Below are 25,452 nucleotides of genomic sequence, written 5' to 3' on the forward strand. Positions count from 1 at the left end.
AACAAAGCCAGGCTCAGCATGCAGGACAGACATGATTGTCGCTTACTGGCAGAGGCAAGGTGGGACAGTGTCAGAAACCCATGGGTCTCTATCAGCTCTGCCACGATGTTTTTACGTTGGCTGGTGCCAAACAGGTACATTTGGGAGCACTTCACAAATGCTGTTTCTTTTACTCGGGATCAGCGCTTTTACAGTGAAGTTGCTAGACTTGGCTCCATCTGAACTAGCATAAGACTTCTAAGTAATTACTACTTATTGGTAAGTAACCTTACCAGTGTTTGCAGCCCTGAAGCTCCAGTGCTAATGGCAGAATTCAGCTTTTTAGTTTTCGCTATGAATAAAATCCCCACATGCCACTCTTGGGATTTCAGGAACGACAGAGTATATGAGAGGAGGATGCTATTCAGTAACATCCACAAACCCTGCCCCACTGAGCACCTGGAAATTTCATCCCACTCTGGAATAAACTCACCAGGCTACATGCACAGCTCAACTTTTTCCTCTAACATATTTAAAAAACAAAAATAACACGTATTTTTTTCCTCCCTTAACCCAAGCCAGCCCCCATTTTTCCAAGTTATCCATATAGATTCCTTTTTGCTGGGTAAAGCCACACACAAGAGTCTTCTAATATATGTTACCAGAATTTTTTTCTTCAGCTCCAACACATTTAAAAAAAGCTCCTTTGACCTTTAGTAAATCAAAACTGCTGTTGCTGGACCACTCAACCAGAGGCAACATCTCAAACTGCACAGGTGTTCAGAAGAGTAACACTAATAAAATATTTGCACCTGACAATTTTCAAGACCAGTACCTAAGGTAAGAAATAACTATCAAAGAGCTATTTCCTTTTACAAAAAAGCATGCTGAAGAATACCACCTTGCGTATTTTGCTAAATAAATTTGGTCTGCTAAAACTGCTTGTGTCCCAGTGTGTGGAAAGAAAAACACTCTACAGAAGTAAGACTGTGATATTGTATCCATGCAGTATTGAAACAAATGTGGGAACTGTATTCTTTCACCAAACAAGATTAACAAAACATTTAAACAATACCTTTTTAAATATGGATCTCCAAAGTTTAGACCGATGCTTCCAAAGATTTGTATCATCCCTGAAATACCTACACAAGCACACCATGCTATCACTGGGAAAATGCAAAAACAGAGGACATTCGGTAATTTACAGAGGACTTTTGGTAATTTACAGTTTCCCAAGGAAAGTAATTCTAAATCCTATGGTTGACTAGAAAGTATGAATTTGTATGAATGGCTTAAAACACTTTCTCTTTTTACTCCCTCAGAACCAACAACTCAATAATGGGTAAACAAAAGCAGATTAATTTTTTTTAAATCAGAAGTATAGCACACTTTAGACTGCAAGTAATCACACTATATTGTTGCCAGGGTATTTCCACTGCTGCTTAAAAGCAAGAACTGCACTCACCATTCTTCCCGTAATTTCACTTTTAGCTATTCAACATTGGGCAAATCCACTGAGGGATTTGTATTTGTCCTTGTATTGCTTGCTGTCTGCCGCAGCAAAACCTGACTTCCTCACATATTAGAAACATACACAGAAAGTTTCTGTATGTGATCAACCCAGCTTTACATGGGGGAAGAGGGTACAAGGGGAAGGAGGTGGAAATAAGTGCACACAGGAAGAGCTGCACTCATCAGCACCAAGACCTCCATAGGCCAGCTCTCCAACAATGTTAGTTCTTTTCATATGAAGTGCTGCAATACAAATACTATATATTACTTAATATTACTTATCATAAATACTGTGCAATACAAGGCAAAACTATACTTAAACAGCAAAACACAGAGAAGTTTTAAAACTAAAAATCCCAGAAGGATTAAATACTTTATTAGACCTACTTCAATATATAAGGTATTTCAGCAAACTGGGGGATGGTGACAGTGCCATAGCTGCCTTAAGAAATGACATAACTTATCAATAACTCCCTCCCCACCATACTTATTAGAATGGGTATTGTTTCTCAGGTTCAGTTTTCAGCAATATTTTGTTAGAAGGCTATGAAAATACCGATAGATGTTAAACACAACAACAGAGTAAACTACACTGCATCAGTAAAACTCAGCTGAACACTACAAATAGAAATCACTGAAATGAATCTTGCAGGTGCATGTATGCCAGCTGGCTAACTAAACACAACTGTCCACTGACTAGTCTCTTCTCTTTTTGCTTTTTCTTCTCCAAAGCAAAATTCTTTATTGTGCAGCAAACCTATCTAGGATCTTTACTTTTAAGTAAAGCATGGAAGATGTGTTCCAGAAATAAATGCCACAATTCTTCTGCTCTTAAGAGTTTACCATTTAAATTTAGGCACGATGCTTCAAGCTGGAGATAAATTTAAGTGACTACAGCTAAAATTCAGATGCAGAGAGGGCTCTGAGCCCGAGTACCACTTACATCCCAAAATAGATGTATGGGTGAGTAGTAGTGAGGTTTTAAGTGGTGCATGGCTCTCAGATTTGCTACACAGCAACGAATTTAACATTAAAAGAATGCAAAAGGGACGTAGAAAATCCCTAGTGTTTACATTCACCTGTAACATGAGGAAGTTGCGTTTACTCATGCTGAGAAAGTGCCCGCATGAATGAACTGGTAATATGTATCATACATCGGAATAATTACTGAAGTATGGAAGGTGCTTGATAGTGCCTAGAAATACTTAAATTACATAATGATTAAGGATTAATAGCACCCTTTTGAACTTACTAGAGGAGTTCATACTTTATTGTTAAGTAATTCGAGTCACTTGGGATGATCTGTCTCTCCAGAATTTGACTCAGGAACAAAGTTGCTCAATATCTAGAAGTTCCTGGTCTGAAAGGAAAATTCCTAGGTCCTGAAGTAATAGTTTTCATTTACCATTCATATTACATATGAACTACTTAAATTTAGTATCGTCATGTTCAACATTTGTATTCATGAATTCATTAGGTCCTAGAGTTTGATTCTTTTTGCCTAACTTTAGATATTTACATAACATTTGGATTTGTTGTCTAATTAAAATCTCTCTCTAGGATGAAGTGAGTTATTTTCTAGACTTCATTGGCAGCATTCATAGACTTACAGTGATTACAACAGAGGCACATAATTCACAAGCAGACATCCATATTGCAGACATCTCAAGTTATGCAAGATGCACGCTGCATGCAAGACCAAGGAAACACAAGACTAGATCACTTAGCTATTTTAAATACCAAGGGGGGGAAAATGGCAAATGGTGGATTTAAGAACAAGAGCCTACTCATTAAATTCTTGCAATTCACACAGTATGACAGATAGTACATTTTTCTATGCATCTCACTAACTTCAGAGGCCATGGGGTCTTTTACATTGCTACAGTCAACAAGCCATATTACATACTAATTTTCTGCATTGCCTTACAACACAGTATAAAATGAGTATCTAGCAGTACCAAGCAAAAAACAAGATCTGGTAACAGTAGCATGAGTGTAGATTAAAATATGCTGTGAGAAAATGTCACCAGGCACAAACAAGCTTTCAGAATACCAAGTGCAGGAGCTGCTAACATAACAAATGTTAATGAAAATAAATGTTTGATTCCTTAAAAACATAAATAAAAAAGTGTCAACATGCAGGGAATAGAGCAGGAGAAAAGGTGAAAGGAGGAGGAATGAGGGAAACAGTAGATTTAGATTTTATTGGGTTTGTGATCAAAATACAAATCTACTTGATTAGGAAAATGTACATCCACAGAGACTACTATAAAGTGAAAAATTTTAAGAGAAAATGGTGTTTAACAAGTTCCATAAAACATTTTTAAAACAACGATAATGCTTTCCCTTCTGCTCCCAGTAAATGCTTGAAGCTAATGTACATCTCGAAGACCACCTTCTGTATTTTGTTATTGCTGTCAAGAAATAAAAATGAGCCAAAAATTTAGCAAATGCATTACACAACTCTCACTTCTGGACTAAAATCTTTACATTTCAATGTTAGCATGACATGTAAATAAGCAAAGTACTCCTTTATACTAGAAATCCTTTAACAGTTCATGTTGAAAGTTGAGTTAAAGCAACAAACCCCTCACATCCATCACCCTGCTACAAGCGCCTTGCTACACTCACTGCAATACAGAGTTCATTACAGCGAAACGTATTGAATGCGTTACACTAAAATGTATTTGGTAAAAGCTTATTTAAGCTCGACAGCTAGATGATATGGGGTTGAATTGGCATATGATTCATGGCAAACATGCAACACTAAGTTAAGGTGAAAATGAAAGGATTTTTGAAAGCTTTTTTGAATCACGCAAGCTTATCAGTACCCACCTACAAACATATGCTTTCTTCCATATGATACAACGTATGCAAAATAACAGCGGTGCAAACTTGGTGTTTTATGCTTTAAAAAGAATAGCATAAATTTATCTACAGTGTATCTTCCCAAAGCCTGAAGGACAGATTTGGTCAAAGAAAGAGTTTCCGTGGAAGTAACCTGACCTTTTTGGTAACCCTTCCTGATTTTATGATTCCTTGGTACAAAATTGGTATATAGCTGATATACTCCTGATGCAGGAAAAGGCCTTTTGGCTGGTCTAGTAAATGTGTTTCACTTTAAAGCTATATCACCATCATTAAGGTATTAAAATCTTTGCAGAGATCAGTATTAAGGGGTTATCTTCCTCAGTTACTTATCTTCTCAAACATCCACAGGTCATCAACAACTTTATAGACAATTGGTGAAATGCAAGTTCTTCCTGCTCAGAATGATAAGTAGCTGAAAAAAAATCCTCACTGGGCACAGCCTTACTGCTTTGTGCAAGCGTTTACTCCTTCAAGGGAAGTGTCATTGAAACAAGTGTATCAAACAGCTTTGTCTCTTAATCAGGTATTCTTCCCTTTTGCCGAGTAAGTGAAGTTCTTAAAATGCCCACATTCTCTTTCAGTTCATGAATTCACACACTTATGATGAAATAGTAGGAAAAAAAGTGATGTTTAATTCCAATGCAAACTTTTTACGATGAAGAAACTTAAAACGTATTTGGTCTACATCCAAAGTTAGACTGCACCCATCAAACCGTGCACGCACCCAACTTCCATGAAGCCACTATTCGCCCAAAGAATCTTTTTTCCTGAACCCTTGTATCTGATGTCAGGATGATGCTAAACCTTACTCATTTTGTATCCTCTTACCAAGATGTGCGTGTTATCAGGAATGTAAAAAAAAGTCACACGCTTCCAGTCTGACACATGCCAATCACATATGAAGACAGGAGAAAATTCAGACTTGGCAGATTTCACAAGCCTACTTTCTGACCACGCCACATTCACTGCAAACTAAGCTACACCTAAATCTTGTGGTCAGAACTTGATCAAAACTGAACATTCACATCTAAATTACGTCACAGATTTTGAGTTCAAACAGGTCATTTAGTGCACTTGATGCAATACAGTTAATTTAAGTCCACTGTTTCTTATGATCCAATTATTTATTGACATTCATCTAATCTAACAAAAAAGTTACACTGCTGTATAGTATACTGTTTCTGATTATTAAGTAAGTATATTTTTCACAAAAGTATATGATTACAGAACAAATATTTTTACTTTCTTTTAATTGCATTTGACACCACTGGCAGTTTCAATTCTGCAAGCTGAAGGAGAGGAAAAAGAAAGGACCCAATTAACTGCATCTCCCACCATAAGGCTAAAGACCATCTATTTGGAATGTACATGTATACTTTCCTCAAATCATGGGATAAATTATATATGCCCACATGTTTACCAGTCCTGTGGTCTTTGTTCCTAATAAAGCATACCGACGTGCCTGTACAGACCTGCAGGTCTGTGGTACCCTGACTATTTCTGGAATGCTTTTAATATATTGAAATTGTGTTTGCCTGTTTTCCTGCCTCTGATCCTGTGGCAGTTTAAAGTAACAGATCACAGTTGCCAGATCAGTGTTGTCACATGCAGTTACCTTAAGATTTCTTGAGCAAATGTTATCTTTTTGATGTTACTTTTTTGAGGTTGCAAAAACCTTTCCTACCAACATTTCAATTTGAGACCAATTCTCAAAATATCACCTACAAAGCAAAGTTCCTGCATTAAAATCTCTCAGGAAAGTCAACTTGGATACAAATAATTTAGCTTTCGTTCTGTGCCTTATCTTTGCCGAGCACTTTTACAGTTCAGTCATCTATCAGCTCTCCAGTCTGTCTGGCAGGACGTCCATTTCTGAGGTACTTGAAATGATTCAATTTAAGTGATTTACTGTAGACTCTCATATCTTTAGCAAATTGTTTCTCAGAATATCTTTTGGCCAGACTTATTATACTTTAAAATTTAATTTGCAAGAGGAGCTGCTTTTTTTTTCCGTTCTATTTTCTTTGGAGAAAACCTCGACTTTTGAAAGATTTCTCCTTGTTTCTAAGAGATTCCTTAACTCCGCTATAAAATCCTACTTAGCTCTTGAAAATAAAAAGCAACAACAACAATGACGTTGGAAGTCTTTGATAGACAGTATATATTTTATCCAACTTCCAATTCACAGTCTTTAAAGAGCTGCTTTACTACCTGCAAGCTTCAACTTCCTTACAACAAGCACCCTTACAACTAGCAAAGGCAGAAGACTGGCATGGGAGCTTGGGAGCTGCAGCGTTCAGTTCTCTGGCTCAGTGAACTTTCAGTTCAGTCACATAAACATACTTATTGGAGAGCCAGGTAAGAACCAGCTTTGCTATCCCAGACCCCCTATTCCAACATACCAAAAGTGACATTGATGCTTTCTGAAGTCACCGCCTTCTGCAAGCTTGAGACTCGTATCAACAGGCTTCTTCCTTGAAAACACTAATGAAATTATCTCCTTCTGTACCTTCATGGTAGCAGGTTACTGCTCCAAACATCAAGAATATTTGTTCTATGCATTATAACCAGGATTGGAACTCTTGTGAGTTACAGTATGTTTCATATTTTATTTTATTTTTTTAAGAAACATATTCAAAGACTGCAAACAGAATGCAAACAAAGGATTTCATGGTAGTGGCGTTAAATGGTAACATTTGGGGGCTTGACTGCTTTAGCTTATTAGAAGAATTAACTAAAGGTACAACCTATGTCAAGTATAAAAGGTCTATTGCCATCCTTACAGTTAAAGTAATCACCACTCACTAATTTGTGTAGCTGCACTAGTGTTCATCCAGAAACACGGATAAATTGAACTTAAAATTAAGAGAACTAATTACAGGTTGCTCCAATTCCTTGAACAGACAAGCTTCAAATGGAACCATTTGACACAAAACCCTACATATCTCTACATCAAGGTGTAGAGACTCCACAACAGCAGCCGCTGTCAACCACTGAAAACAATTCCCAAACATGGATCACAAAGAAGACAGACTTGGCACTTACACTGTTAGCAATTTTTTTTACCCCCAATCCCTGCCCTTCAACCAAGCTCTCCCCAGTATAAAGATGACAACACAAATCATGTTTCCTAGCACTCCTAGCTGATAACCAGCAGAGACTGTAGCGTTGGGAGGTCTCAGTTAACAGCAGAAACCCTTTAGAAGGAACACAATTAAGACAGCGTCAGCTGCAAATAACTTGGCTGTGTTAGGTTAATATGATGTCAAGGTACACAACTAAGCCAAATCTTAAAACTAGCTGCATATTTAACTGATTCTTTTCCTATGAAGAGTCACTGATGATTAGCAGACAGAAAAAAAAAACTCATAATACTACAACTGAACTGTTAAGAAGTAAATCCAGCTTCAACCGAGGGGAAACAAAAAGCTGTGTGTTTATTAAACTGAGTTCTAAAATATCAACATTGCTAAGGAGGTCATCGTTACTGAGTGAAGTTCAATGACTGAAGGAGAAAAAAAAAAATCGTAAATCCACAAGCTGTTGTTGCAAGTCAGTCAGTATTGAGCAGGAGATTCAAGGCTTGTAACTACTTTGGAAAAAACACAGGTTTTAAAACATTTATTCTTCATTCACGCCACTCAGCTGATGAGTAAAGCCAAACCAGAATAGGTTGGATAAACACCCAATAATCTCCACTGTAAAGTTAAAGTGATAAGCTGATACACATCTAGGTACATTTTTATTTTTTTTAATGCTTACAAAGATTCAGCACTTTTAAGCCATGAGGGACAGACTTACTCCTAAACTAAGAAGCAATTAAAAAATTTAAGTACAACATGGTAGGGATAGGGTGACACATTTAAACCCATTTTGTTAATAGTTACAATGCTAGCAAAATAGAATGATTTTTCCTTTTAGAAACAATATTGAATCTTAAGCTAGATCTGTTCTCTTGTAGTTATAAGCTTACTGATTTAAAATATGCCAGTCTGCAATTCTGAATCAGCATTTTCAGCTTTAATTCCAGCATCACATAAAGACCTGAAAATCTGATCACCATGTCACAAGCTACTGATTAATTATATTAACTCTTTTTTTCAGAGCTGTTCTTCATTATTTCATAATTAACAGGATTTGGTAACACAATCTGTACTACTAACTTTTAACAGCCTGATCATGTCAACTGAAAAAGGACAAGTTTTTTAGTTGGTGAACTCCAGAGCTCCAGTGCTTCTCTCACATGCTCAGCAGCACCCACTCCCTACAGTTCCTGCTGGACATACCCACCACGCTCCTCCAACCCCTGCTACAATCAGACACTTTACACAAATGCTGTCCTTTTCCTCCTCCTACCTCACATGACACCACTTTATCACACAGACTGAGGAATTTGACATGAATAAGATACAGAAGCTTATCTGCTGCCAGCAAACTGTTTCCATGATAGGGGCATCGGAAAGGGAAAGGGAAAATGGCAAAAAGCAATCCAACACATTTCAACATGTTCCAGGCACTTGGGCCGAGGTGGGGGGAGGCAGCAACAGCAAGTCATTATTTTAATGTGATTAAAATAACGGCTTCAAAAGATATGCTGGCTGGAAAATCCTGAATGTCTTTTCCTTAAATCCGTAACAGACCTAACATCTACGGAAGTTCTGCACAAACCCAAGTATTAGCAGCACGCCTGAAGAAGCAGAATCTTTGCTTGAAGTGCCCTATTCAGATTTTTAAAGGCTGCATGATTTTGGATAAGCTCTCCTTACTACTATGGATCACTGAAGTAGCAGCAATTCTGAAAGTATCCTAGGGTAATGTTTTCCTGTTTTACTTTAAAAGCTTCCTCAGCTATTAAGGTCTCATCTTCCAGCTTTCCATCACAGCGAGAGAAGCAGTGCAAGTGCTCCAACTTAATCTGCTCATGCCAAAGAAACTTTCGTTTTGGCTCTTTTGAGACAAGACAATCATCAGCCTAGTGCTGAGGATACAGAGAACCAGGTTCTACTTTGTAAGGGCAATCTACGTTGAGAATTACATGTTTTTAAAATAATAATTAAGAACACAATCAGCCACGCAACACATACACATCTGTAATAAAGCAACAGCAGCTACACACAAAGCAAGTGCTTTTTCAGGAGAAAGGCAACAACTGTAGGAACGTTGAACAGGATCTCTGTCTTTTTTTTTTTTTATATTCTCTTTGATTACTTTAGCTTGCACAATATGTTATCCCACATTGTATTTCATTTGTTTATGAGTATCTGGGCAGAGTTCCAGTGCTTTGATGCAACTGGTCACAGTGAACAGCTCAGTTCAGCATGAACACTACCACCAGCAGGGAAAGGTGGAGGAGATACAGCACCATTGTCACGTCCAGTACAGGACAAAGTCGAGACCAGCCAAGCAAACAGGAACTGAGTTCCATGAAGTCTCTTCACCTCAACAGGAAAGAAAAAGTCTGACAAATGGAGGACTCTAGAAAAATATAATAATTGTCATGATTAATGCAGTTATCTTTTTCTAATCTGCATGAGAAAAACGCAGAGTACAGATACAGTATGAAAAAATATTACTGTCTGCAACTACAAATATTTAGCAAGAAGATCAAAGTCAAAGACTCAGGCTTTTCTGCATTGAAACTTCTCATGCTAGGAACAAAAAAAGCTTCAAACCAATTCACAATAGAGAATAAGGTATCAGATTACATGATTTTATGAAACATGCATGAGCCTAACTGTATGTTAAATTTTGGTTTGTTATTAGACTGCAAGACCAACTTCTTTTGACAAGTATTTACTGGAAACAGGCATTTAAGGCAGAAATACACTTGTATCACATATTCTGCTTCATCATTCATTTAGGATTGTCTAGAATCTATGACATTTGAAGAGTCCCACCAGTGTGACTGAAGTGGCACCAAATAAAAGAACAAACTGACCAAAATAAGAAGAAAGTTTTCATAAGACAGACCATGGGGCTCAGAGAGGACAATAAAGTTACATTTAACAGGAGGATTGCAGGCCTCTAGGATGCTGAAGTATGGTTCCACCAGGGCTGGTAACTGACAGATGACAGAGAATATAATCTATGTTTACATGAAATGCCATATATCCATGAGTAAACACTTATTAAACAGGTCCTCTTATCAAGCCTTGGAAGGGGTGTGCCTAAACAGATTTCAAGCCCATGTTTACCCCACTTCCTCCATTTTCAAGCCAATGTTTACCCCAGTTCCTCCTTGCTGGATGGGAAAGGTGAGGGATGGTAGGAAAACGGAGACAAATATGTTGAAAGATACACTGGGGAGAAGGGAAAAAAAGAAAAAAAAAAGAGGAAAAAAAGGCACTCAAGAGCATGCTTAAAAAGTCCCACAAACAACATCTAGCCTCTCTCTAGGCTTAGAAAATCCAGGGGCTGAAAAGCAACAAAACTACAGCAGCCTGTTTAGAAAAATGACCCTCAACAGCACTACTGCAGTCATCCTGCAAAATAGATATGCCCTCATAACATGTGTGTGTGTTGGGACAGTAAGGACTGACACTAAGTAAGGTAGTTTGGGTCAACTTTGGTCAATTCTACATTGGTAATATATAAAAATACTTCAGTAACCGTCCTACTCTGCCCTACCTTGACCTCTTTGTCAGTACTACATGCAAGGGGATTTTAAAAGTCTAATTTCTAGCAAAAAGAGTAAAGCTATCTGGGACATGGAATGCTTCATATCAGAGAAAGGCATTAAAAAAGCATTTAAAAAAAAAAAATCAACTTTACAAACTTGCTGAATCTTAAAGTAGAGTTTTATGAGATGGTTTCAGAAAATGGCCCCAACAGGTCCCTTGAATGTTTTAACAGTTCAAAGTCTGAGCCCCCCCTCACACAAACCATGTGGAACAACAGAAGCTGAAGGGAACGCAGCCTGCCCAGCAGCAAAGAGTCAACACCGAATTTCATTTAACCTGGTTAAATGGTTGGGGGTAATGCAGCCAGCCTCTCTACATTTCAGGGAGAGCTTGGGGTTTTGTTTTTGTTTGGGGAGAAGGATGTTTGGGATTTTTTGGTGTGCTTTTCTTTTTTTTTTTTTTTTAAGAAAAATCAATTCAGGTAATATATTTAAACCCAGATTTAGATTAATCTTCAACCTTACTGTATTTTTGTACCATTTGCTTTTAGACTATTGCTTAGACAGAGGAGGAAATAAAAATGCAGTCATTTTACCATATTCTCCCATTATAATGCATGCACCAGATTGGAGTTATTGAATAAGCTCATAAACCCCCAGGTTACATTCTTTTTCATCTGCAGCCTTGCCTTTCAAGTGAGCACTACTCTTATTAAAAGGACCAGAGACTGTCCTCAGGCATACCCTGTCTTTGAAGATGAAGCCCCAGCTACATTTTATGGAAAAGACCACTCAGGTCTTACCTTCACTAAACTGCACAGCAGGTTTAAACAATTACGCAAGACAGTGGACTTCGATTCCAGGCTCCTCTTACTCAGTCTCAAGTTTTAAAAATAATATTTTCTTTCTGCTAGGGCAGTCCTGAAATAAATGTTCCAAACAGTGATGATCCAAAGGGATTAAAGAAAAAGTTACAGCTTAAACAGCGTGACACAGATTATGAATAAAGAAACCCTTCCCATATGGAAAAGTTTTAGAAATTTTACATTTCTTTTCAATATGTGTTAATCAGAAAGACAGTAGTGAATTCTGACTGCTTCAGAAGAGAATCAAAACTCTTGGGATATATTACACAAAAGAGCAATTGCAAAGAAGGAAGAACAATCTTATAGTTTCTTTTAAAACTTAACTATTAACAGTATTTTCTTAAATGGCTGGGAAAGACTGCAGTTTGGAGCCAGCCACATGTTACTTATCAATGCTTCAAATGCAGGGTGAGTAAGAAAGGCCATGTCTGGTTCCTTTTGCAATAGGGGAAAATCTCTTTTGAAGTCTTTGAGGGACTGATGGGGGAGAAAGTGTCAGGAAAAGGGTATGACAGGTTTTGCACAGTGAGGGGCAAAAAAAGCCTGAAGTAAAATCTCTTGTCTAAACTGGGCAAAGAGATAGAAACCTCTCCTTCAGCACTGGAGTCGTCAGATAAAAAGTCTGAGACTCTTGTATCTTTTTTCCAGCGACACATGAATTCCTTTTTCTGTTTTTGCCAGCTTCTCATCTTACCAAAAGCCTGCAGGAGAGGCCAGTCCAGCACCGAAGGGGACACAGCCATGCTGGGGCTCCATGTACAGTAGTCAGTTTCCCAAGATCCCAGGAAAACAACTTGTATTTTAAACACCCCAAGCATCACAAAAGACTTCAATTTAAAGGTGGAAGTTATCATCTGAATGATCTTAAAGCAAAATTTAAAAGATCAAGAAATTATTCTGTTTCTTGAAACAAAAGGCATTCGATGATCACTGCCAATATCACTGTTTTGCTCTGGGACAGGATTTCTCTCCTGTATTTACTATTCTGCGCAAGTAACTAACCTAAAAAATTCCACATTGCCTGCAGTGTAATCATAATTATCCATCGGCAGGTTAAGAAGTAGACACATTTTGTTTTTACCAGCACTGTAAGTTGCTCTGCCCTTCTAAATTCCCATACTGTTGAAAACGCCAATCAAAACCAAAACTTGTTATTTTTCTCATCAATCACAAAAATAAATGCTTGATATAACTAGTCTCCAAAAGATGCATTAAAAGTAAAAATTTGAGAGGTTAATTCCATACCAACTGTATTCATAGCTGTAGCAAACTGCTTTTGCATGTATTGCATGAACAACCTACACAGCAGAAGACATGCAAACTCAGCGTTAACTCAACAGGGCAGAAAGCTCCAGTTCACTACCCTCATTGCCCACAAGTAACAGTTTCATGCACTCTTTGTGGAAGGAAGAAGCTCAGCGCTGTTCAATTTGAAGTGCACAGAAGTATGCAGTAAACTTTTATTAATAAAAGCCACCATTTTTATATTTTGATAATGTGACAATGAATACTATCCCCTAGGATACATAATAATAAATACTATCCCCTGTGATACATTAGTCTCTGAAAGAAAATTTCCTTTAGCATGTCTGACCAGGAGGTCTGGTACCTACAAACAGTAATCCTGTTGCAGTTTCTGAACTCTAATGGTGAAAATAAATATTTTTTGTACAACCCTCAACCCTGTTTTGTTACCAAAACAGGGCTCTGAATTGCTTAGTGTCAGGCTACAAATAGGAAACAAACTGAACATAAATAACTTGCTGAGGTCTGCTAATTACTGTGATGATTGTCAAAGTTGCTAGTACCAAATTCACTCATCTTTGATGGTACTTATCAGCTGGTCATTGTACCCAGTTGTACAAATAGGTAATATCCACCTCACTGTGGCTGGAACTTTCAGGACGACTCTATATCCACACACATAAGAAATTTCATTACATATTTAGAGTAAATATTATGCACTATTACTCAGACTTACACACACACACACACCCCAAAGCTATGTTACAGTTTCATCCCATGAAAGTATTTTGCACAACATTAATGAGATCAAAGTAATTGTGGATTTTTTTGTCTGTGCTTTTTAGTAAAACCACTTTAAAGTGGCAGTTTGCTGATTCAGTTCACCTCCTCCTCTTTAAAATCATTACACTAAACGACGAGCAAGAGCACAGCCAAGAATTCAGACAGTAAAATATTTTAACTACCTTGAGTTTTTCCACAGTTCTCCTTGCTCTAGTAATGTAGTTGACCTGTAAAACAGAAGAAAGAGATTACTGATTCCTGGTAGGCTTTTCAATATTACTAGAATATACTGTAGACTTAAAACTTACAAAAGCATTAACACAACATTCAGTTTCTTGAAATCTTTTTCAGATTATTTAATGGAATTACATTTTACTTTGTTAATATAACACGCTTTTCATATACAAAAAATCTCAAAAGGGAAGTCTCACTTAAGAGCGCCTAGTTGGGAACCTCATCATTTTGCCTCATGCACACTGGGGTACAAATCATAAGTAAAATCCAGTCTACCTACTGAATTTTTAAAATAGAGCATAACAGCCACAACCCACAGCTCCCTCTTCTAGCCCAGCAGAAGCTGAACTCTAGAGCAGCTGCTATGCTGCTGAGCAGGCAGGCTCTGGTCCAGTGGGGAGCCGGGGAAAGGAACACAATACCTCTCTTTGAAGGTTGACAACTGCTGGTGAGCAAAGTTCATAAGGAAACAACCGCCTTGCTCTGACCCTTTCCCACCACTGAGCAGCTATGGGTTTTCCTCTTGCCTTCATCTTCTAACATGAAAGTAAAATGAATAAATAAAGTAGCAATTGTTCTATCGTCTTTTGTCTTCTCAGTCTCTGAGCACAAGTTGTCTTCTATCAAACTTGACAAATCTATTTCTATCATCTTCCCTTTTCCCTCAACCACTCCTCCAAGGAAAAGCAGTTATTCCCTGGGGGCCAGGGGCCAGACTCTTTGATTTCATACATGCATACAAAACATATGTTACATTTTCTTTTCTAAGATCTATACATTGCAAATTAGACATTTTATGCATTGTGAAAACACTAAGCTCAGCCTACCATCAGGCACAGGCAGTACTTCTCACCAACTTGTTAACCCATTTTTACTTATCACATTGTAACAGCCCCTTTCAACCATCACCAGCTTTTTCCCTTTTAATCTCTCATGACTACAATACAGTATCCTCAAGCATTACTGTTTAGGTCTTCTTGGTATGTACAAATATTTCACCAGTTTCAACAATTCAGCAAGCTGGCTATCCCATTCCCTATCACCACTAAAAGCTGGATTATTCAATGTTCTGTATGAATTTCAGCAGTGAAGAATTGATTTCCAAAAAACTAATGTGTACAAAAAGCAGGCAAGTAGAAATACACAAAATTGCTTTAAGACATTATTCTCACAAGATACTCTGAAGCAAAAAAACAAAACTTCCAAGAGAACCATGGTTAAAATAAGATGTTGCATGTGTGCACAAATTGCCTATTTCCCTGAATTACTTTGTTACAGAAGGTCAGTTCCTTGCTCACTTGAAATATATATGTTGCCATAAACATGGCATTATTTTCAGCAAGTTTGTATTTAGGAATGAACAATGTACTAATACAGGTAAACAGCCATAGAACTATTTCATCTACTTTCAGATCTGACAAGAATACAGATTTAGGAGACAGAACTGGCTCTAGCCAGGTGCTCTGCATGGGGCTTGGGCATATTTGCTTATTTTGCTGTCCTGCCAACTGCTCCCTGGCAGAGCATACAAAGTGATGGCAGTGACTGGGGAAAGAGGAGGAAATGTATTGGCATCAAAAAGTTGTGTTAGATCAGGAGCCCTCCACAAAGTCAGGAATTTAAACACTTTAACGTGACTGTTTATTCTTGGCATGAGTACGATTTATTTTTCATCTACTTCACACTGTTAGAGATAAGAGAATGCTATTTCTATGCAAGTTCCCGATACATTATTTTAAGCCTAGCCAGCACCCGCAAGAAATCCCATCTTGCAGGCTAGCAGCTATTGTTTCTAGAAGGTATTGGTAGACCACTCTTAGACACAAAAATTCAATATTCTTTCCAATTTTGACAGCTCTGGGTACAATAGCACTGGTTGGCAGAATGTAGAGGCACCCACTTATTATGGCGTTTAACACTACTTTATTTCCCCCCGGAGCTGTACAGCACCGCTAGCTCCCATAGGGACCAGGGTACCCCCAGGCAAGCTACAGCCACCTTGCTTGGCTGTGTCCCCACCTCTGGGCACTGGAGACCCTACAGCTCTCAGCAAAAGAAGGGAGTGGGGGAAAGACCTGAAGCCAAGAACTGTAACACTCCAAACATCATAAAATTCTGAGATTTTTTCCTGCCCTTTGTCACAAATGCTTTGCTACAACCCCTTTCTTCTTTACATTCCTTCTCACTAGTATCGCTCAACGCATTTTCACAAGCTCTTGCTCCCTCCCCAATTCAAAAATCTCATTGTCAAAGAAATCCCAACAAAAAAAACTTAACAATTGTGAAACTGCTATGTTTGGTGCCATGACCTAATTCACTCTGCTTAATTCATCGGGGTCTTTTCATCCCATTCTATCCACCCCTTGAGTGTAAGCAAGAAACTCCTACCTAGGCAGTGGCCAGCAGTTGTCTTCACTACACTTAACATTGTTTAGGCCATACTTTTAGCTCTTATTTAGTAATTAAATGCATCTATGGCCAAAATAAAAATCATACATCCAGTAACAAAGGATGCAGATCATACCAATACTGGGGAAAAAAATCTGAGAAGAAATAACAGTCGTGCAGTGAAGAACCAACTCAAAGTGAGATTAAGGAAAATATTAACTGGAAGACATTCTTGGATAAATAAATTAGGAAGAGAGATTGATTTTAACTGAAGACATGACAGCCGTAAGACAAATATTGAATATGAGCAGCTTCAAAAAAAGGAATACATCTGAATAAATGTATACGTCAGAAATCAGACATGGTATACAAATCCTAACATGATATTGAAAATGCAAGTACAAATTAAATGTTAAATGAGGGTTTCAGCCTGTAAGACAAAAGGATTTGTATTTCAGAGATAACATTTCTCTTCTTGAGTATTAAAGTGCCACTTGGTTATTTGAGAGCTAGCTCTCCCCCACTCAGAGAAGCAACATTTTAGAGCTGCATCCAGAAACTATGAGTAATCACAATGACAGACAGTCAAGGAACTGATGGGATATCCCAAAGAAACATGTCCTGGAATGAAAATACGATCATCTTCAACTACTCATATTATAATGACTGATCAGCATGTATAAGGAAAATACACTTCTGGTTTGAATCCAGATTTTAAGCATAAAAAGTAAAGCCCTAGTAAATATTTAAGAGAATTTTAAGTTCCAAACTGAAGAGCTGGCAACTAATATGTGGGGTTTTTTTAACAAACAAAACCATCAAAAGATTGTGCAACTCTAAGAGTCCTTAAGGAAACAATTGGGAATTTTTCATAACATGGTATTTCCTTATACCACTGACCACAGAAATGCAAACAGTTCCACCAAACAGAGATTTCTTCATTGGAAACAGCTGACAATCTAACCATGTTTCCATCTTTTCCACTCTCAGTGCTCAGCATACAAAATAGATGATATAATGGGATACAGAAGTGCCGTACCAGGACCACAGGATATCTTTACTACAACTCAGCACCTGAAAGGCTTTACAAGAATATATTTCCTGAGGGAGAGAGAGCAAACTTATGTTTAATTAATCGAGCATCTTTGTCTAATATATTTTTCTGCTGAGATTTCTACTACTTTGTTGATTTCCCCAAAATGCTGTCAGGATCCTTATCAACTAGAAACAGACCCCTAGCCCCAACCATAACTCATATCAGTCACGAGACTCAGTTCTGCAACATTCCCTTCCTGACAGTAAGGCAGGTGATGCTAGTGAGGAGCACTGGCACAAAACCATGGGTTGTTACTCAACTTGTCAGGTAGAAAAAAAAGGTAGTACTACTGGTAGTATACCCTTCATACCTTATACAATACACCCCATGTTAGTCTAACGAATAGATCTCACCAGTTTCTCCATTTGGGATTATTATTTGAGCAATGCCAACCACCACTGACTACCTCCAAAGCAAGCTGGAAATGTTGGTGTAATGTGATGGGCAATAGCACTCTTGGCACTCTCAGACTACCTTCACACCCTGCACGAGGAGACCAAGAATCAGAGATATCCCAAGGGAAAGGCAAGACAGGCCTTATAAAAGGGACTTCATTCTCTTGACAGCTAATTACCAAGTAACTATGATGGAGAAAGCAATTTACAATCTGTGCTGAGCTTCATGCTGTGAATAGGAAAAAAAAAAAAAAAAAAAAAAAAAGAAGAAATGAACATAAGCAATGGTAAAACCAGAGAGTATTGTCAGAATTCAGGAAGGCACCAGGAATGCTAAAAGGTGCTAATCATAGGCACCCTGACAAACATCTGTCATTACAAATTTGCAACTCAATTAAGCCAAGATTTTAATCAGGGCTACAACTTTACTTAATTCTCTCCATTGCAGCTGAAGGAAAGCAAGGGGAATAAGTCATAAAAATAGAGCAAAACTGAAATGTGCTACAGAGACCAAATTGTTTTCAGAAGGAAAAAAACCAAAACAAACAAAACCCATGACAGACAAAGCTTTATGGAGTTAGTGTGCCAAACAAGTAGAGAATTTTGCATGGTAGAAAAGACAAATGTCTTAACTTCAGATAGAGACATTAAAAGACTTTGCCTGTGTGGAAGACTGTTTACAGTCTTATTACCCTGGTAGTCAAGGAAACCACTCTTAGAAGATTTCAAATTTTGGAGTTCCCCTTTTAGGACAGAACATGGAAAAATTCTCCACATTCGTCAAAAAAAGATAATGGGATACTGATCTGGTGTCCCACATGAGGATAAACAGGGCCACAAGGCTTTGACAGCACACTTGTCTCAATGACACTGCAAAGGAAGAGGTCACCCCCATGACCAAAACGTGCCTATACTATGCTTTTAATCTTCTGAGGTAATAAATGATAAATCAGCCATTGCAAGTCTCCCATAATATTTTCACATACAAGACCATTTACCAGGAGTTAAATGGTTTTCAACTAAAGCCCTAATAGAATTAAATCTGGCCAGGGTCATCAAGGACAACAAGAAAAGCTTCTATAGGTATGCTGGTGTAGATGCAGACCCTTTCTGGAAGGAAACAGGAGACCTGGTTACCCAGGACTTGGGGAAAGCGGAGGTAGTCAACAATTTTTTTTACCTCTGTCTTCACTGGCAAGTGCTCCAGCCACACCACCTACATCGCAGAAGGCAAAGGCAGGGACAGGGAGAATGAAGAACTGCCCACTGTAGAAGGAGGTCAGGTTCAAGACCATCTAAGGAACCTAAAAGTGCACAAGTCCATGGGACCTGATGAGATGCATCTGCAGGTCCTGAGGGGAGTGGTGGATGAAGTGGCTGACCCACTATCCATCATATTTGACAAGTCACGGAAGTCCAGTGAAGTTCCCACTGACTGGAAACGGGGAAACACAACTTCATTTTTACAAAGGGAAAAAAGGAAAACACAGAGAACTACAGGCCAGTCAGTCTCACCTCTGTGCCTGACAAGTTCATGGAGCAGATTCTCCTGGAAACTATGCTAAGGCACATGGAAAATAAGGAGGTCATTCATGACAGCCAGCGTGGTTTCACTAACAGCAAATCGTGCCTGACAAATTTGGTGGCCTTTTGTGACAGGGCTACAGCACTGGTGGATGAGGGAAGGGCAACTGACATCATCTACCTGGACTTGTGCAAACCATTTGACACTGTCCCACGCGACATCGTTGTCTCTAAACTGGAGAGACACGGATCTGACAGTTGGAGCACTCAGTGGATAAGGAATTGGCTAGATGACCACACTCAAAATGTTGCAGTCAACAGTTCAATGTTCAAGTAAAGACCAATGACAAGCAGCTTTCCTCAGGTATGGGTACCAGCACTGTTTTAACATCTTTGTCAGTGACAGGGACACTAGGAATGAGTGCACCCTCAGCAAGTTCACCAACAACACCAAGCTGAGTAGTACAGTCAACATGCTGGAGGGAAGCAATGCCATCCAGAGGGACCTTGATAGGCTTGAGATGGGCCCATGCAAACCTCATGAAGTTCAACAAGGCCAAGCACAAGGTCCTGCACTTGGATCAGGGCAATCAAAGCACAAATACAGGCTGGGCAGAGAATGGATTGAAAGCAGCCCTGAGAAAGACTTGGGGCTGTTGGTAGACAAGAAGCTCAACACGACCTGGCAGCGTGCATTTGCAGCCCAGAAAGCCAATGGTATCCTGGGCTGCATCAAAAGAAGGGCGACCAGCAGGTCAAGGGAGGTGATTCTCCTCTTCTATTCAGCTCTCCTGAGACCCCACCTGGGGTACTGCATTCAGCTTTGGGGCCCTCAGCATCAGAAGGACATGGATGTGTTGGAGCAAGTCCAGAGGAGGTCACAAAGATGACCAGAGGGCTGGAGCTCCTCTCCTAGGAAGACAGGCTGAGAGAGTTGGGGTTGTTCAGCCTGGAGAAGAGAAGGCTCTGGGGAGACCTTATAGCAGCCTTCCAGCACCTTAAGGGGACCTACACGAAAGCTGGAGAGGGACTTTTTACAAAGGCCTGTAGAGACAGGACAAGGAGTAATACCTTTAAACTGAAAGGGGGTAGATTTCGATTGGGTATTTAGGAAGAAATTCTTTACTGTGAGAGTGGTGAGGCAGTAGAATAGAACAGGTTGCCCAGAGAAGCTGTGGATGCCCCATCCCTGGCAGTGTTCAAGGCCAGGCTGGATGGGGTTTTGGGCAACCTGATCTAGTGGAAGGTGTCCCTGCCCATGGCAGGGGGGGTGGAACTAGACTATCTTTAAAGTCCCTTCTAACCCAAACCGTTCTATGATTCTGTGAGTTACTGAACAGGAAACTAAACATTTCAAGATAGGCTTTATTTGAACTACTGCATCTTTATCTTTTCTCTCTAAGAGATGTACACGAAACTCTCAAAGCACTGACCTTCCAAAGCACACTCTTGGTCTTGGAGAAATCTGCTTTTCTAAAGTTACAAACATATGAAGCCTCCCCTCCTTTTCAGAGGATACTGAAGATCTAAACATAAGTTATACAAAGCAGCAGCTTGGTTTAATTACAAATAGTACAGCAAAAATTTTCCCAATTATCTTAAGTAGATAAGAAAAAAACACATCAGCTGATATGCCAAAGTCTGTGCTGAGATTTAGAAGACTGCTCAAAACCTATCAGCATCCTAGAGAAAAACACACCAAAATATTTTCAATTTAATCTTAGTGAAGATACTATAGAGAACTAGCCAGACTCTGCAGGCTGTAAGGCAAGGCAGTAGTTAGAGCACACCACATATTTCCACAATTAGAACATAGTAATATCAAGCTATGCAAGAAATGATTTGCTGGTTTTCATTAACATGCACGGTTCATTTTTATTTTCTCCTACAGTTGTTGCACCAAGATGCATGTTCAGAATGGCAAGAAACTACTAAGCAGAGCCTATGTAACATTTATACTCAAGTTGAACTGGCACTACAATCAGTGGAAGCTTTTTTTTTCTATAAGGAAGCAAAGATTAATTTTAGAGAAATGTTACAAATCAAAGCTATTGAAGAATATTTGAAAAGCTTTAATTACAACTTCTGTCTGAACTAAATACATACGAAAATGAACATGCTAATTCACTATTACCATAGGGTTTACAGTTTATAACAACACCTGTTATTCCATTTTACTTTTGTCATCTGATAAATCCCACTACTAAAGGCTCAATGCTCAACAATCCAGTGTTGTGAAGAATATAGCTGCTGTCTGTTATCTACTCTAATTACTAACTGTTTCTCAGCAAGTTTATAAGAGTAGTTTCAAGTGGGGTATTTTAAGTACTGCATTATTAAATTTTCATATAAATACAGTCCAAGCAGTGGGAAATGGCAGTTTCAGAAATCATCTGAATGGCCTTAAGGATCCAGATGCGTTCTGTACAGTTCTGCAACAGGCATCCCAACTGGCATCAGGAAAATAATTCCAGCATTACATACTTCTACTCCCTTTGCCTACTTAAAATGAAATCCCTACTGAGATCAGCATTAGTCAAGCTGTATTCATTCATATTTGTTAATATATTGCATCTCTTTCAGTGACAGGTACTTCAAGCCACACAAAATACAAACACTAACCATGGCTTCAAAAAGCCTGTCAAGGGGAGGTGAACAGTGGTCCTTTAACTTTCATTATGAAAAATGAAAAAGCATATGTTAAAGCTACACACAATACATTTAAGCAAAATGATTTTCAAGCTATGTCCAAGGTTTGGGTAATTGTAAAGAAAAAAACCCACTTAGCATCTTCCTGTTGCTGTTTAATGCCCCTGAACTTGCATCCTAATCTTTTTCCCCCTCTCGGTTTTTTTGTGGTTTTTTTTTTGGTTTTTTTTTTTTTTGTTGTTGTTGTTGTTGGTTTTTTTTTTTTTTTGCACACTCCACATATATTCCAGTATTCAGACTCTTCAGATTTTAAATCTCTCCTGGAAGAAAAATAAAATTATAAAAAAAATAATGTATCTTGCATTTCTTTTTTAAAAAGAAAAGGAAATGTAAAAGCCCGAGATGACTCCTTTCTCACCTTTTGTTAGCACAGGTTTCCTGCTTTCTTCTTGTCCCCAAGATAAAATCTCCTTCTCATTTTCTACCAGTCTTTCAGGGTCAGCTCCAACTCATTAGCTTATTCTACAATCTCATTACTGTCATCAGATTTCACCTACTCAAATGACATACTCCACTTCTTAAAAGTTGCTCTCAGTTTCTCACCAGAAACCATCCATGCTAACCAATCCTACCTAGCAGTTTGCAGGATCCCACCCTCAGCAACGCATACTCACCTAGAAATGCCAATACTGTTAACTGTTGTAAGAAATAAGAAATCCCACCCTCCACTCATTGCAGCTCCCTCCTTTAATACTTTGCTCCTACTTCTACATTCAATTTTCAGCACCATCCCCTGAACTTACAGCACTTCATCTTTGGCCTGCTCCCCCTTTTCCATTGCCATGTGATACGAGAGCTACCCATAAGCACTGCTTTGTCTAACCTCCTATAAATCATAAATATACCAGTTTACCACTAGGAAATGGCCCTGCACCCATCTAACCTTTTAAATTCTCAATCTGACATCCACAAGAGAACATTTTTACATTTTTAATCACCTCATCCACAATCAGAAGCAACTTCTTGGTGTTGTATGCAGACCATCCACCTCTTGCTCTGCCCAAGACACTCACTACAGCATCAAAGCTTCAAGAACAGAATGGGCACTTCGGGGAGCAAGAGCTCTGCTCCCTTGGGCTCCATCACGCAGGTATGTGATACACCATTTTCATTAGACTTGCATGTGAAAAACACACTTAAACATTTGCAGTTATAGTGCTGTTACGGAGACAGTTGTCTACCTAAGGATAAAAAGCAAGGCAAGTTTCACAGGGAATCTTTCCATCTTTTTCCACATGAGAATGTGCTAGATTTTATTGTTACTATACTACATTTCATTTCAAGGCATGTTTTTTTTGCAAACTGCCTTTGCCATTTCACTCCTAAAAAATGTCCATTCAGGATGTTTTTACTAAGAAGTGATGCTTGATAACTCGATGCTTCAACCACCTCTGCTGCCACTGATTACTTTCTAATCTCATCTTTTCCTTTACTACTATGTTGGGTTTATTTCTAAGCCATCAAATCTACAGCACCTCTACACCTGCACTAGCACAGTTTTCTCTTTCAGCTATGAAGCCGAAGCATTACTCCCATTCTACTTCAGCAACATTACTTCTGAAGGTTTCCAGCAAGGTTACCATCATTCTTTCTGAGACTGCCCAAACTTGCTTCATACTGTGCCCAAAAACAAGAAGAGAAGAATGGAAATAAAAATGAAGCCCTGCAGCTGAAGTTTTGAGGGGCTGGAGAGGATTTTCCCCACACTCCCGACTGTTATTGAGGCAATCAGCCCAGTCACATCGATGCACAGCACAACCTCTCATGAGCAATCTCTGTGCCCGATGACAAATAATTGGACAATGTGTCACAACATAAACTTCAATTGTATGGTATTATTTTCTTCCAATATCAATTTATGGATAAAGCCATAGCTAGATTCATGATGCCAGTCTTGCTGCAAAACTAATAATGGACAGTAAACATACAGAACTTTAAATATTTTTCCTCATCTACGAAGTACCAGAACACTTATTTATTGAAACAAGCTGTATTTGGAAGATTGTGATTTGTTTACAAACTGACCAACTCCATTGGTGAAAGAAAAACAGATTATCAGTATTCTTCCTACTTTATTCTGATACTACAAACAGAAACATTGCCTCTTTGTATTCTTTATTCACTCTCATTAAATGCTCAGTGCAGACCCCAAACCTGAGAAAGAATAAAAACCAACTTTTTTTTTTTTAAAAAAAACCCTCTGTACCTCACTTAATCACTTTTTACTTCTACAAAGCTTAATTCATCCAACCTCCACCCTAACCCCTGGGAGCATCTTGTACTTTCCAGCATCTGGACTGTATTTACTTTACTAAGAAGAAAGTTAAATTTGCTCACGAACAAAGAAAATCCCCTTACTATCTTCCCGTCTTGTCTGCATAGTTATTTTTTAAGTTCTTATTTTCTTAAAAACATTATTGTGCCCTCTGGGGAGCTCGCACAATCTTCCTTGTGAGTTCTATGGAGGTCACGCAACTTCTTCATTTACCATCTTCTAACATTGTCTTTTTATTATCCAAAAAAAAAAAAAAAAAAAAAGGGGGGGGGGGAAGAGAAATTACTATTTTTTCCCCTCTGTTTTAACATTCTCTTCACAAAAGGCCTTACGGACAGCACAGAAGTTCACGTATGATGGATTAGGATAGTAGCCATCGTGCTGAGGTGTTTGTTTAGACAGTAAAAGTAACAGTTTTGCAAATGAAAAATGATTGCAGAACTAAGATCAGAAAGAAATTTTATGAGGAACATAGACACATGTTTACTTTTGAAGCTGTACCCATTTTGATTGTATCCCTCCCCCTGGTAGCTCATGCTAGTGCAGGACTGCTGCATCTCTGTCCCTCCACTTTTCATCAAAATATCTCTGTTGTGACTCCATTACCAACACTATGGATACAAATGTGCCAAGGAACACTTCCAGAAAAGGTGCAGACTGCAGAAGACAAGCAGCTACCTCAAACTGCTTTTTACTGTCGACCACATGTTCTTAAACCCCACCTACTTTTATTTGGTTTTATCTGAGCTGCTGTATAATGCTTCCCCTTTAGTGCATTTTATAACCCTATTTTTCAAGGCACACTATCGTTTTTGATCAAAAGTAGTCAACTATAGCTTATGACTAAACGCTATTTTTCAGCTTTACTCTGCTCCACTTGACATGCACCAGAAATCTTCATCAAGTTTAAATGAAAGCCAGATTGGCCCCTTTGTTACAAAGAAAATTAATGAAAG

The 25,452-nt window shown here is 38.6% G+C and overlaps 1 protein-coding gene across 4 annotated transcripts in view; it reads right to left on the reverse strand.

The window, feature by feature from the left end:
- The window catches only part of ADD3 (adducin 3), a 103,824-nt gene that overhangs the window by 53,142 nt on the left and 25,230 nt on the right, over nucleotides 1-25,452 (reverse strand). For 3 of the 4 annotated variants that reach the window (XM_040605656.1, XM_040605658.1, XM_040605654.1), the window contains exon 2: nucleotides 14,058-14,102. The exons of the other annotated variant lie outside the window; for it this stretch is intronic. The gene's annotated coding sequence lies outside the window, so the exon portion shown is untranslated. The remainder of the gene's footprint in view (nucleotides 1-14,057; nucleotides 14,103-25,452) is intronic. 4 annotated transcript variants of the gene reach the window in all.

This window comes from Falco naumanni, chromosome 9 (genome assembly GCF_017639655.2).
Source record: "Falco naumanni isolate bFalNau1 chromosome 9, bFalNau1.pat, whole genome shotgun sequence".
NCBI lineage: Eukaryota > Metazoa > Chordata > Aves > Falconiformes > Falconidae > Falco > Falco naumanni.